This window comes from Pogona vitticeps, chromosome 4 (genome assembly GCF_051106095.1).
Source record: "Pogona vitticeps strain Pit_001003342236 chromosome 4, PviZW2.1, whole genome shotgun sequence".
NCBI classification, from domain to species: Eukaryota; Metazoa; Chordata; class Lepidosauria; order Squamata; family Agamidae; genus Pogona; species Pogona vitticeps.
Window position 1 is genome coordinate 230,844,827 of NC_135786.1, and position 12,140 is coordinate 230,856,966.

The 12,140-nt window shown below is 45.7% G+C and overlaps 1 protein-coding gene across 5 annotated transcripts in view; it reads right to left on the reverse strand.

The window, feature by feature from the left end:
* The window catches only part of ST3GAL1 (ST3 beta-galactoside alpha-2,3-sialyltransferase 1), a 124,278-nt gene that overhangs the window by 74,431 nt on the left and 37,707 nt on the right, over positions 1–12,140 (reverse strand). For 3 of the 5 annotated variants that reach the window (XM_072999363.2, XM_072999359.2, XM_072999362.2), the window contains exon 2: positions 4,818–4,885. The gene's annotated coding sequence lies outside the window, so the exon portion shown is untranslated. Of the gene's footprint in view, positions 1–4,817; positions 4,886–8,299; positions 8,439–12,140 lie in introns of those variants that run through there. The other 2 variants (XM_072999364.2, XM_072999360.2) reach the window with 1 other exon arrangement.

A 12,140-nucleotide genomic window follows, 5' to 3' on the forward strand; every position in this document is an offset into this window, starting at 1 on the left:
CCTGGAAGAAGGGACCATTTCAGGCCGCTGTTTGTTCAGTACAAAAGTGAAAAGGGGGCTTCTATTAGATGCTTGGTGGGGTCTTTAGAACCATCTAGAGCAGTGGTTCCCAACCTTGGGTAATCCAGGCATTCTTCGACTGCAGTTCCCAGAAGCCTTCACTGCCAGCTGTAAAGGCTGAGGGTACTGGGATCCCCGGTACAAGACCATCTTGGTTACCCAAGGTTGGGAACCACTACCGATTTAGTGCTACAGCGCTGCAGTTCAAGAGAACTGCACTAAAGTTCTCAAGCAGAAAGTTTTCAATAACATGGATCTTATGATTCGGGAAGAGGAGGCCATGTCAGTTAAAGTGGTACCCATCCAATCCAGTCCAAAGCACCTGGCCTTTTCTGGTTGATGTTTTGGTGGTGGTGATTTAGATGCTACACTCTCCTTGGCAAGATGTAGATACATTTGTACAATGTCTGGCCGAAGGTGTTTGGAAGCTTCTGTGCAATCTGGAACCAAGCGCGATCCGAGTTCTGGACTGCAGGCTGGCTCCTCAGCAAGCAGAACCAAATGGGCTTAGAAACTCCCCATAGCTTCTTCCCACCAACACAGGTTTTGTGCTCCCACATTGAGCTCAATGAAAGTGCATTTAACAAGGGACGTCACGTTAAGCTGTTTCGGCGGCGGTGTCAGAAACCTTTCAGCTAACCGGGCAGGATGTGACTGAAGCGCTCTGTTTCGAGGGGGGTGGTGAAAACGAGGTAGACAGAATGGGCATAACAGGAAGCTGCTGAGGCGGGCAAAGCCCATCCTGTCAACCGCGGTGTCGTTTCTGGATTCAAACCATAGAGGAAGAACAGAAAAACATATGCTGGGGGGTGGGGGTCCACTTCTAAACGATGAGTCGGCAGCCACAGAGGGCCCTGGGATGACACTCATTCTATTTTCAACCCATTTAGGAAAGGCTATTTTGAAACTTCTTGAGGTTCAAAGGAGCCGCACGGTTTAGTCTTGTGACCCCCAGCAGCCTGCGCCAGCACAGTTTTCTTTCTTTTTACTGCCATTTTGGGGCTGGACGATCGGAGATTCAGACTGCCTCGGAAGTCTGCCGGTGCAGCATGGGATACGGCAGCTGCCACCCCAGATCTATGTATTAAAGAGTGCACAACAGAGTGTGGTAGCGAAACCACCAACACCAGACCCAGAAATCCTCAAAGAACCGGATGCCTCGTACAGAATGGTACATTTCCTGTATAAAGCACATTTTTACACTATTTCATGGCTATCTCCTCACCCGCCTACTGGGAGCCATAAGCACAGAAGGAAACGGTGCAGCGTCTCTTCCATCTTATTTATTATTCATTTTTTAAAAATATTTTTACCCCACCTTTCTCCCAACGAAGGTCCCAAGGCGGTTTGCCTCATTAAAAGACAATACTTAAAAGCTGAAAACAGCAAATATACAAAGGCTAAAAAGGGATCAAACAAATACCACATTAAAAGATGGTAAACAAAAGCAATCCCCCCAAAAAATGCATTCAAAGCAGTAAGGCACAACAAGCCATTTAAAAACCTCACTCCAGCAACCAGTCATTAAGAGAAAGCTTGCTTGAAGAGAAAGGTATCTGCCTGCTTATGGAGGCACAGCAAAGATGAGGCCAGCCTGGCTTCCAGTGGGAAGGAGTTCCAGAGACTGGGAGCAGTGACAGAAAAAAATTCCTCTCCTGTGTCCCCATCAGATACATCTCTGAAGGCGGTGGGGACTGAGAGAAAGGCCTCACCTGAAGATTTTAACACCTGGGCAGGCTCATAAAGGGAGAAGCAGTTCTTGAGATAACTTCCTATGGTTGGCAACAATGGGTTGCAAAAGGAAATGGGGTCACCCTTGCTCCCTATTGGTGGTCAGGGTGACAGGGGAAAAAAATCAGGGATGCATGCAAAGACAAATACTGTTGCAGTGATGTGTGACTTCAACAACCCTTGCATTGACTGGATAAATGCAAGTTGTAGCCATGACAGAGAAGAAGCATGTCTACATATGCATAAGGACCGTGCCCTAGAATGGTCGTGGAATGATCAGAAGGGAGGTCCGCCTAGATTTAATCCTGAACGGTACTCCAGATCTAGTGCGAGATCCAATTGGTGTTCAGCTGGCTAGAAACAGAGACCATTGGGCTATAAAATGTAATAGGCAGGCAAGTAAGAAAGTTCAGAGAAAATCCAATGGTTACCCTCAAAAGAGGAAACTTTTCAAAGATTAGGGAACTGATGGAAAGGAAGTTAAAAGAGAAAGCTGAGAAAGCCAAATTTCCTGAAAAACATTTGGAGAGAACATAAAATCACAGCAAGAGAAGCTCGGCTAAATTGCACACCGGGTCAGGAATGGTGTCATCAGGTCGAACAGGAGAACAGCATAGTTCACAGCGGTCTTAAAGAATCTGCCTGAGTCTCAAACACAGAAGAATAAAACAGAACACAAACGTAAAAAAAACAGAAACGCAAGCCAAGGAAGCAAAAGGTAAATGGGTTCATTAAATTTTTTTAAAGATACATTTAAGCTGTCCTAACAGGATATCATGAAGGAGTTGGCAAAGAAGCAGCATAACTTGTGGTACTGGTCTTTGCTACAGATGCTGGATAGGCACCAGAATACCCCCAGGGCCTCTTCAAGGTGGAGGAATGCACAGTAAAACAATGCATCTGGGCAGCGGGCGTCTGTCCAGCATCTGCAGCACGCTTATACTGGTAAGAAGTTGATCATGTCCAACCAAAAAAGTAATCTTGGGGTGGTGGTGGATCTCTCAAAAATAAAAATGTTGACCCTCTATGTAAAGCTGTAAAAATGCTGAAGTCCATGATTGAGATCATTAGGTAAGGAAGCCAGGAATTCTTCCAATTGGATAATGCCTTTACACCTCTACTACTACTACTTCAAATGCAGAGCTGGAAGGGACCCTATGGATCATGAAGTCTAGCCCCGGTCAAGGGGACACAGTGGGGAATTGAACTCCCAAACTCTGGCACCATAGCCAAATAAATAATGCAGGTACACTTAGCACAGAGGCTTCTGTGGTTTAACCCGCAGCACCACCACATCCCCTTATAGGGCCGAAGGTAAAGGTAAAGGTTCCCCTTGACATTTAGTCCAGTCGTGTCCAACTTTAGGGTGCGGTGCTCATCCCTGTTTCCAAGCCATAGAGCCAGCATTTGTCTGAAGACAGTTTCCGTCGTCACGTGGCTAGCGTGACTAGACACGGAATGCCATGACCTTCCCACCGCGGTGGTACCTATTTATCTACTCACATTTACATGCTTGCGAACTGCTAGGTTGGCAGGAGCTGGGACAAGCAACAGGAGCTCACTCCATCGCGTGGATTCGATCTTACGACTGCTGGTCTTCTGACCTTGCAGCACAGAGGCTTCTGAGGTTTAACCCACGGTGCCAAACCACATGCTAAATTAAACATATACTGCACAGATTCTTATCTGGAATTGTGGCTTGGTGTATGGTCCTTTAGGGGTACCCAAGAGCAATTCTGCACCACCCTGAATAGGTTTGGGACTAGCAGGCCCTTGTGGGGGTGGTTGGTTCCCTGCAGCTTGCTGGTCCCCTGCACCCCAGCTGAGTGCTGTTTTCCATGTCTGTGTTTTAACTGGTCCAGCCTACAGAAGGGTGAAAAAAAGGGGAGAGAAAATTCCATCTATATGGTTAGATTTACAGAAGGATTATTATTCCTAGATTTTCTGGGTGTGTGGGTCTCCTTGCATATCCCTTTTCAAAAACTCTAGCACAGAAATTTGACGACTAGCCTTAGACACTTGGGAAGGGCTGCAAAAACAGTGAGGGGGCATGTTGCCGACTCCAGGAATAATGCGTGTGAATCCGGAGGTCAGATCAGAAGTCAGAGACCTGCATTTGATTTCCCTGTTCAAAACCGCATGTTGTAGAGCGTCAGACAAGTCTTTGCCTCAACGAAGCCCATGGCATGTCCCTTGTAAATATAGGATGGCGGAAGACTAACAAAAAGGCCCAACTCTTTTTTAAAACATCCCCCAACCAGGGGTTCGAGAGAATCGCTTTCGACATACCCATGCACACTGGTTGAAATTCATTAGTAAGTCACAACTAGTGTAGGCCCACAGAATCAGTGGGGATTTGCAGAGTAAACTCCTCCGTGAGCTCCACTGATGCAAATAGGCCTACTCTACCACTGGGCTATTTTATGAATGCTGGTGCAGATGAGAAAATTGATGGTCTTTTCACTCTCAGGCAGGAGTAAAATACCTCACAGCAGTTGCTCATTTTTCAGCCCGGCGTCCCAATCTGTCACATCACCCCTTTTCGCTGAGGGTGACAAAACTGACAAGCACTCCTTACCTCATTATTCTGGCGTCACAGTCTGTGTGGGTCTGCTCTGTAAAAGCAACGTCACCAAGCATGTATATTCAAAAGATCACCTTCTTGCAATAACAACGTGGAACGCCAAGTCGACCATTAAACAACACCCCAAATCCCAATTAAATACAAGAGGAATATCTTTCACAAATCAGCCAAAGGAAAAGAACTGAAAACTTCTATGCCTGATGGTTGCTTGGTTTTTAAATCGGGCAGGGGGCTACGAAAGACGCCTCCCTTCCCTCCCAACAGCCTTTTGCAGCAGCTGGAGGAATCTTGTGATCCCATGTCCTTGTACACACATCTGGGGGAGGGCCGGAGCAGTGATGGTCTTGCAACACCAGCATTGCCTGTGCGCACACCACACAGATATATATGCTGTGTGTGCCAAGCCAGGAGAAAGAAATCATTTTTCTATCTAAGTACATACCTTACAGCATCCAGAAAAGTAGATACAGCCTCTTCACCGTACTCTATTCTTCTCTGTTCAGCTGTGATCTATTATGGAGAGAAAAAAAAGCACACACATATATTTTTAAAAAAACACCCAGATGTTTTAGCATTTGCAATTAAGTCCAGGTACTAAATGTCATGTTTACAAAATTTAATACACTGTTCATGGTTATAAAGGCAGGAGCTCAATTAACAGTTCAGTACAAATAGGATTGCTTTTGTCTGCTTATGTGTTATTGGTAGTTTGCATTTCTATGGGGCTCTTTGGGGCATCTCAAATGGAAGGGTTTCGAGGGAAGGCAGTGGAAGACAGGAGGGCCTGGCGTGCTCTTGTCCATGGGGTCACGAAAAGTCGGACATGACTTAACAATTAAACAAGAACAACAACATGGTAGAGATGTGTGGTAGAGTTTATCTTTTGCACAGAGATGGTACAATGTTCATTTCCCCATAATTCCAGCTGAGGAGGGTAGAAGAAAGGTAGGGGCCGATGGGGAAAGATTTCATCGGATTAAGATCCTCATGAAGGAGCCACTGTCAGATAGAGTAGGGCAGTGGTCCCCAACCTTGGGCCTCCAGATGTTCTTGGACTACAACTCCCAGCAGCCTTCACCACCACCTCTGCTGGCCAGGATTTCTGGGAGTTGAAGTCCAAGAACATCTGGAGGCCCAAGGTTGGGGACCACTGGAGTAGGGAACAGAAGGTTAGAGTCACAAAAACTCCTATCGACAGTTTATGGGCAGCACACAAAAGGAAATGAAAACGTGGAGGGAAGAGGAAAGAAAGCAAATGAGGGTCACCCATTCCAAAAATGAGATAGTTTTTAAAGGCTCAAGAAGGATGGAAGCAGTTGAAGAACGTGATCAGCTACAGATTGCTGGACTCTTTCCACTGTTAGTTGGGGCCTTCTTGTCAACCGGTAGCTTTGGGGTAGCTTGATGAGACAACCGATACCAGGTGACTGCAGAGAGAAGTAAGGCCGAATGACTTTTCAACAGGGTGATGAAATCACCTGCTTCCTACCTGTATCCCTCTCTTCAGAAATGGAAGGGTTTAGAGGGCAAGCCTTCAGACCCTTGAAAAGATACTCAAATTCTGGAGGGAAACCTGCATGTATATATATATATATATATACAGGTCACACTGCCTCTGAATGGGTGCCCATCGGGGGGGGGAGTCTGGGAAGCGCCAAACAAACACCTGTTCAGCCACTAAATGAACCGACACAAACTGCCAAGCCAGTGTTTCAGATCCATCTCTCTATATTTTTTTAATCCTGCCTGCCTCTCAATAAAGGGGGTCCAAGGCAGTGTGCAAAATAATTTAATTTAAAAAAAAAAAAAGGTAACAGCTCACGGTGCAAGATTAAAAAGCAATTAAACAGCACATGAAAAATTTAAAAAAACACCAGCTGAATTCAAGGCACACATCCTCCCAAAGCGATTTGAGCATTCCTTTTTAAAAAAAAACCACAAAATCTCTGCCTCCCCATATACAGAGAGAGATGAGTTCTTTAGGTATTGAAAAACTATTTTGGGATCAGCCAGTGACACTCCACCAGGAAGGATCACCCAGCTGAAGCTGAGGGCAGCTCAAGAGAGCTCCTCGGTGTGCAGACGTAGTATTCCCATTTTAGGTTTTGTATCCAGCCAGTGTGTGGCTGTGTACATGGCAGAGGTATGTACCACTGGAAGAGAAGTGACTCAGTGCCTCGGTTTGAGATGTGTTCCTTCTCGGGAGGGCTTACACATAGACCAGAGCGCATCAGTTTATAGCAGGAAACCTCCGCCAGCTGGATCCATAACAGAGACTCCAGCAGTGGTGAGGACTTGCATCCAGCCCCAGATTAACCATTAAGCAAAATAAGCACAATATGCTCAGGGCATCAACAAGGGAAGCAGGGACCACAGAGGGTTGGTGTCTTTTCTATCCCAGTGCTGGATTTACCATGGACCACCGTGCAAATGGTGCACATTCCTTAACAAACCACATCCATCCATCCATCCATCCATCCATCCATCCATCCATCCATCCATCCATCCATCCATCCATCCATCCATCCATCCATCCATCCATCCATCCATCGCCCTTGGTTCTCTCCCTCCCTCAAGAGTCCCAAGAAAACCACCTCTCTGCCTAAACCAACTGAGTATGAACCAGTAAAAATTAAAAAGGATAAAGACTTGCCCGGTGAGCCTCACAGCACATTGGTTAAACTGCAGTACTGCAGCCAAAACTCTGCTCACAACCCAGAGTTCAATCCTAGGTAGCCGGCTCAAAGTTGACTCAGCCTTCCAAGGTTAGTAAAATGAGTACCCAGCTCGTTTGTGGGGTGGGGGCATGTGTAGCCTGCATAATTGTAAACTGCCCAGAGAGTGCTTGAAGCGCTATGGAGCGGTATATATGCAATATGCTTTTGCTTTGCTTTCAGTGAGAAAATTCAATGTTTTGAGCGAAATGATCAATCATCATCATTGCTTGGTTGTGTTTTGTTTTGACTTACTTCTATATTTTGGGAATTTGGGTGAAAATAAGGATAAAAAGGGCTGCTGGTCCTTCTGCAAGCGGAAGAAGCAACAGCCATTGAAAAAAAATGCACCCAAAGAGTTTTTTAAGCTCTTGTTTGAGCTTTGCAGTTTACAGATTCTGACAAAATCTGTCTACACTAATCAAAACATGAAAGCTATGGTTGGAAGCCAGTAATGTGATTGTAGGTATGATTTCGTATACAATATGTCGTTCTTTTCCGCCACATGCTATACAATAAAGTTACCATATTCTCATGCATATAATGTGCATGTTATATGGGCTCTTTCGCACTGTGGGAGCCACTGCATGTTATATTCATAGGGGTCACTATAATCTTTGCAGTGCTTTCCGCCTCTAAAGGTCTTAATCCAGCCCTGCATGGGCCTCATCCTGTCCCTGCCTCCCCAGACGTCTTCTCTATCAAGTCCAGTGTGATCTACTATGGGGAGACAGAAATTTAGCCAGTCAGCCACCTATGCACATGTGCCACCCTTGTCGAAAAGTGGAGGCCTCTGTGTCAACCCCATCATTCCTCATTTGCACAAACAGAACATCACCTACCATCATAAGTTTTTGGAGGCATGACTTGCCTTCTGCATATAATGTTAGCCCCTGCAGCTTTTTTTAAAAGGGCATTTTTTAAAAAGAAAGAAATTATGGGACACTAGCCAGTCATTGCCTGTTTTTAAAAAAAGTCTTCTTCACCTGCTATATAATCTTTTCTTGTTAGGGGTGCCATAAATTGAGTTCTACACTGAAGAAGACTCTTCCTTAGCCACTGAGTACTGTATTCGTTTGAGCACACACAGGCGGCATGCTCTTTCCTCTTCCCGCTCTGTCTAGCTAATGCTGGTTGATGTTCAACTTCATCTCTGCCACTTCTTGCCAGATGGAGCTATTGTTGAAGGGCTCCCCAGAAGCTTACCCACCTGCACGACATACTTTATCTCCTGTCTTCTGCTCTTTCTCTTTTTCAAAAGCCTGGTGTCAGCCTTGGAGAGCCGCTTTTATCCGCCTCTCTTTCCCCTGCCTCTTCAGTGCTTTCGGGTTTTTTTTGATGGCGCAAAGCTTTGTTTGAGCACCGCTTTTCAAATCGAAAACAAGAGCAGGGCAAGTCCAATGTCCGTCACACAAAAAAAGAGAGCACTTTGTGGAATGCATCTGCATCATCCCCAACACACTTTGAACTGGGTGGAGGCGGGGTGGGGGGGTGGGGAGGAAAATGCACCTGGAAGTGTTCTTCTGTGTTATCAGGCAAGCTGCCAAATCCTCTCCTCTCCCCCTCAGGGTAGCTTAGAACTTGATCTGGGAGTATTAGGGCTGATCTACTCTGGGCTTGTGAAAGTTACATCTTTGAACCATTGGATGAGAGACAGAACTGCTGGATAGCTCAGAGGTTTAGGTATGTGGCTGAGGAGCCAGAGGTTGTGAGTTCGATTCCCCACTGGGGCTCCTTGACAGAGGCTGAACTCCATAAGGTCCCTTCCAACTCTGCAGTTCAAAGATTATTATTATTAAGAACCTAAGAAGAGCCGTACTGGATCCAGCCATGGGGCCCATCTAATCCAGTTTCCTGTATCTCACAGTGGCCCCATCAGATGCCTCTGGGAGCACATGGGACAACTAGAGACCTGTCTCCTGATACCCCCTCCCCTGCATCTGGCCTTTGGGGGTACCTTCAAGTCTGGAGATTCTACATCCCCACCATGGCTTGTCATCTGCGATGGACTTTTCCTCTAGAAATCTGTCCCATCCCCTTTTAAAAGCATCTAGGCCAGAGGCCATCACCACATCCTGTGGCAAGGAGTTCCACAGACTAACACACACTGGATCAATAAATCTTTTTTTTTGGTCTCTTCTCTCTCTCCCAACATGCCATTTGGGTGGATGTCCCCTGGGTTATTCTGGGTCACAAAATTAATCAAAAACAGTAACTTCCCCAAGTTTTACAGCTGTAATGGAGTTATGGTTGATGCTGTGGTATCGAGTGTGGGTTGTTCCATTCTGAAAATGGGGGGGGGTGTCATATTGGTTAAACAGTCCTAATTAAAGACATATTATAATTTTTTTAAAAAATGTTACAGTACTCCTTGCAAGTAGAAAACAAGTCATTCAGGGTGTAGGTTGAGCCAGAAATTTACTTCCTGCTTGCTTCTCTTTTTTTTCTTACAGTGTAGGAACTTTTATGTTTGTTTGTTTAAGTTTCAGGAAAGCATTAAAGATCTCATCCTGCATCCACATTCCAGAGTGTCCCCTTCTTTATCCCTTCAAGGTCCTTCCACCTCATTTTGATGCCTGTGAGGAGAGGAAGATCTTATGTAGATCTTATGGGCTCCTCTTGTTCTCCAGATGCCTCTGAAACACAACTTCCAGGAATTTTGACCAACACAATCAAGGATGAAGGATGATGGGCATCAAAACTATAACTGGCCATTTGGGCATCCAGGCTTTGCTGCTCTTTTGATTAAGTTTGGACCCCATGGGATTGGCCTATTTTTGGGGGGGGGGAACTGGGCAAGGGATGAGCATACACATTCCCCATTGAGAACCTCTGTCATGTGTTTCCTTTGGACCAAAGAAGCGCTGTTCGAGTGAACTGCGTGAACTTGAGCAGACAGGTACTCCGTCTTCGAACAGCCAACACCAAGGGGAAATACACACCTTTCCAGCAGACTATTTTTTCACCTTCTAAATTTCAACAATCTAGGTCAAGGTTTCGGCTGCCTTAGCCCACCTACTGCTCTGATGGGAGCTTCACTTTAACAACACCTGAAAGGCCATCTGTTGCCCACTACTCATATGGAACAAAGTAGGAACCATGCTAACTGTAGATACTGTTTTTATTTGCGAATGTCAAAAATTTCCCTGTGCACCACAGCAGAGAGAATAGGTTAATGTCACCTTCTTCCTGAATGGCTAGCTTGCTACATGCAGGGAAGTTGGTTTTTTTTAATATGGAGGCACAATTAGGGAAAAAAAATAAAAGTAAATCACACGCCCATACCCAGAGGGAGCAAGATGATGGAGTGAACAGAGTAGCTGATGAAAAATCCAGGACACCTTGTTCTGTGTAATGGGTTGATGGGTTCATAGTTTACAAATTGCCAGGTATTTTGGAACCCAAGGTACTTGTCCGGGATAATTTGACCCCCAGCTGTCTCGGATGTGGCTGGGATGGGTGTGGAAGAAGAAGAACTAGGCCACAGAAGGTTTTCATTCGGTTAATTCACACACGCCTGGTGCTGACGTTTCTTGTACTGAAGGCTTGATTCTGGAATCTAAGATGTTTCCTCATTCACCAGACGGGTAAACCACCACACACACAGCTTCCTTTTCATTGTTCCACCCACTTCAGCAAGAAGTAGACATGACTAAAATGTGTTTCAGCTGCCACTTGTTGGTACTAAACATGACCAGACCCGTCGTGCAACCTACAGGGATTGCAAGCCAGGTTATGGCACAGAAAAGAATAGCCCCAGTAATGTGCAGCCATGATAAGGTGTGTATGTCTTGAACAGTGCTATGTGGTGTGCGAACAGGGATGCTATCTGCACACAGCTCACAGATGCACACATATCATTTTCATCTGTGAACTACTTGTGATCATCAGCTATGTCCTGAAGCTGGTGCTCCAATCCTGTGGTGCTGGAGGAGGCTCTTGAGAGTCCCCTGGACTGCAAGGAGATCAAACCTATCCATTCTGAAGGAAACCAATCCTGAGTGCACACTGGAAGGACAGATCCTGAAGCTGAGGCTCTAATACTTTAACCATCTCATGAGAAGAGAAGACTCCTTGGAAAAAACCCTGATGTTGGGAAAGTGTGAAGGCAAGAGAAGGGGACGACAGAGGACAAGAGGGTTGGACAGTGTCACCGAAGCTACCAACATGAATTTGACTCAACTTTGGGAGGTAGTGGAAGACAGGAGGGTCTGGCATGCTCTGGTCCATGGGTCACGAAGAATTGGACATGCCTTAATGACTAAAATAACAAAATGTCAAAAGTGGGAAAGCATTTTCAGCCCATGGGCCAAATTCAGTTTCTTAGAAATGTTTGGAGCTGCAGCCAAAAATAACAATGGCTGAAATCCTGTGGCGCAATTATGCAAACTTTTGGACGTGAATTGCCCTAAATTAAGAAATCCCCGTAGACATTCTCTGTCCCACACTGAATTGCAAGACTTGGCTTCAACAGATAAGGTATACAATATGTCAGTGGTTCCATCTTTGGGTCCAGATGTTCTTAGACAAAAACTCCCAGAAGCCTTCACCATGAGCTGTGCAGGCCAGGATTTCTGGGAATTGTAGTCCAAGCACATCTGGGAACCCAAGGCTAGGAACCACACAAGTCTACATAGATATACAACACTTTGTTTCTAGAAGTTTATACCGCTTGCATAACTGCACAACAGGATTTCAGCCACAGTTATTTTTGGCTGCACCAGTGCAATGTGGCCACTCAAAACTCCTGAGAAACTGGATTTGGCCCTTGTGCTGAACGTTCTTGCTCACCTTTGATATAGCAACATGGTTTCACCCAGTGTATCATCACATAAAGTTCTTAACCTTCAAATAAACCTTAGAAGATACATTTCAGCCTTTAGACGGAGAAGGGGGGGGACCCTGTACAAAAGCCATGGGGGGGGGGGAGAAACAAGGACTAGTATCATGGCCATGGGGAACTCCAAGAGACTCACATGTGAACCCAGGACCTGAGGGTTCTCGTCCCTGTGCTTCATTTGTGGCCAGTCGCCATGGAAGAAGCATTAATT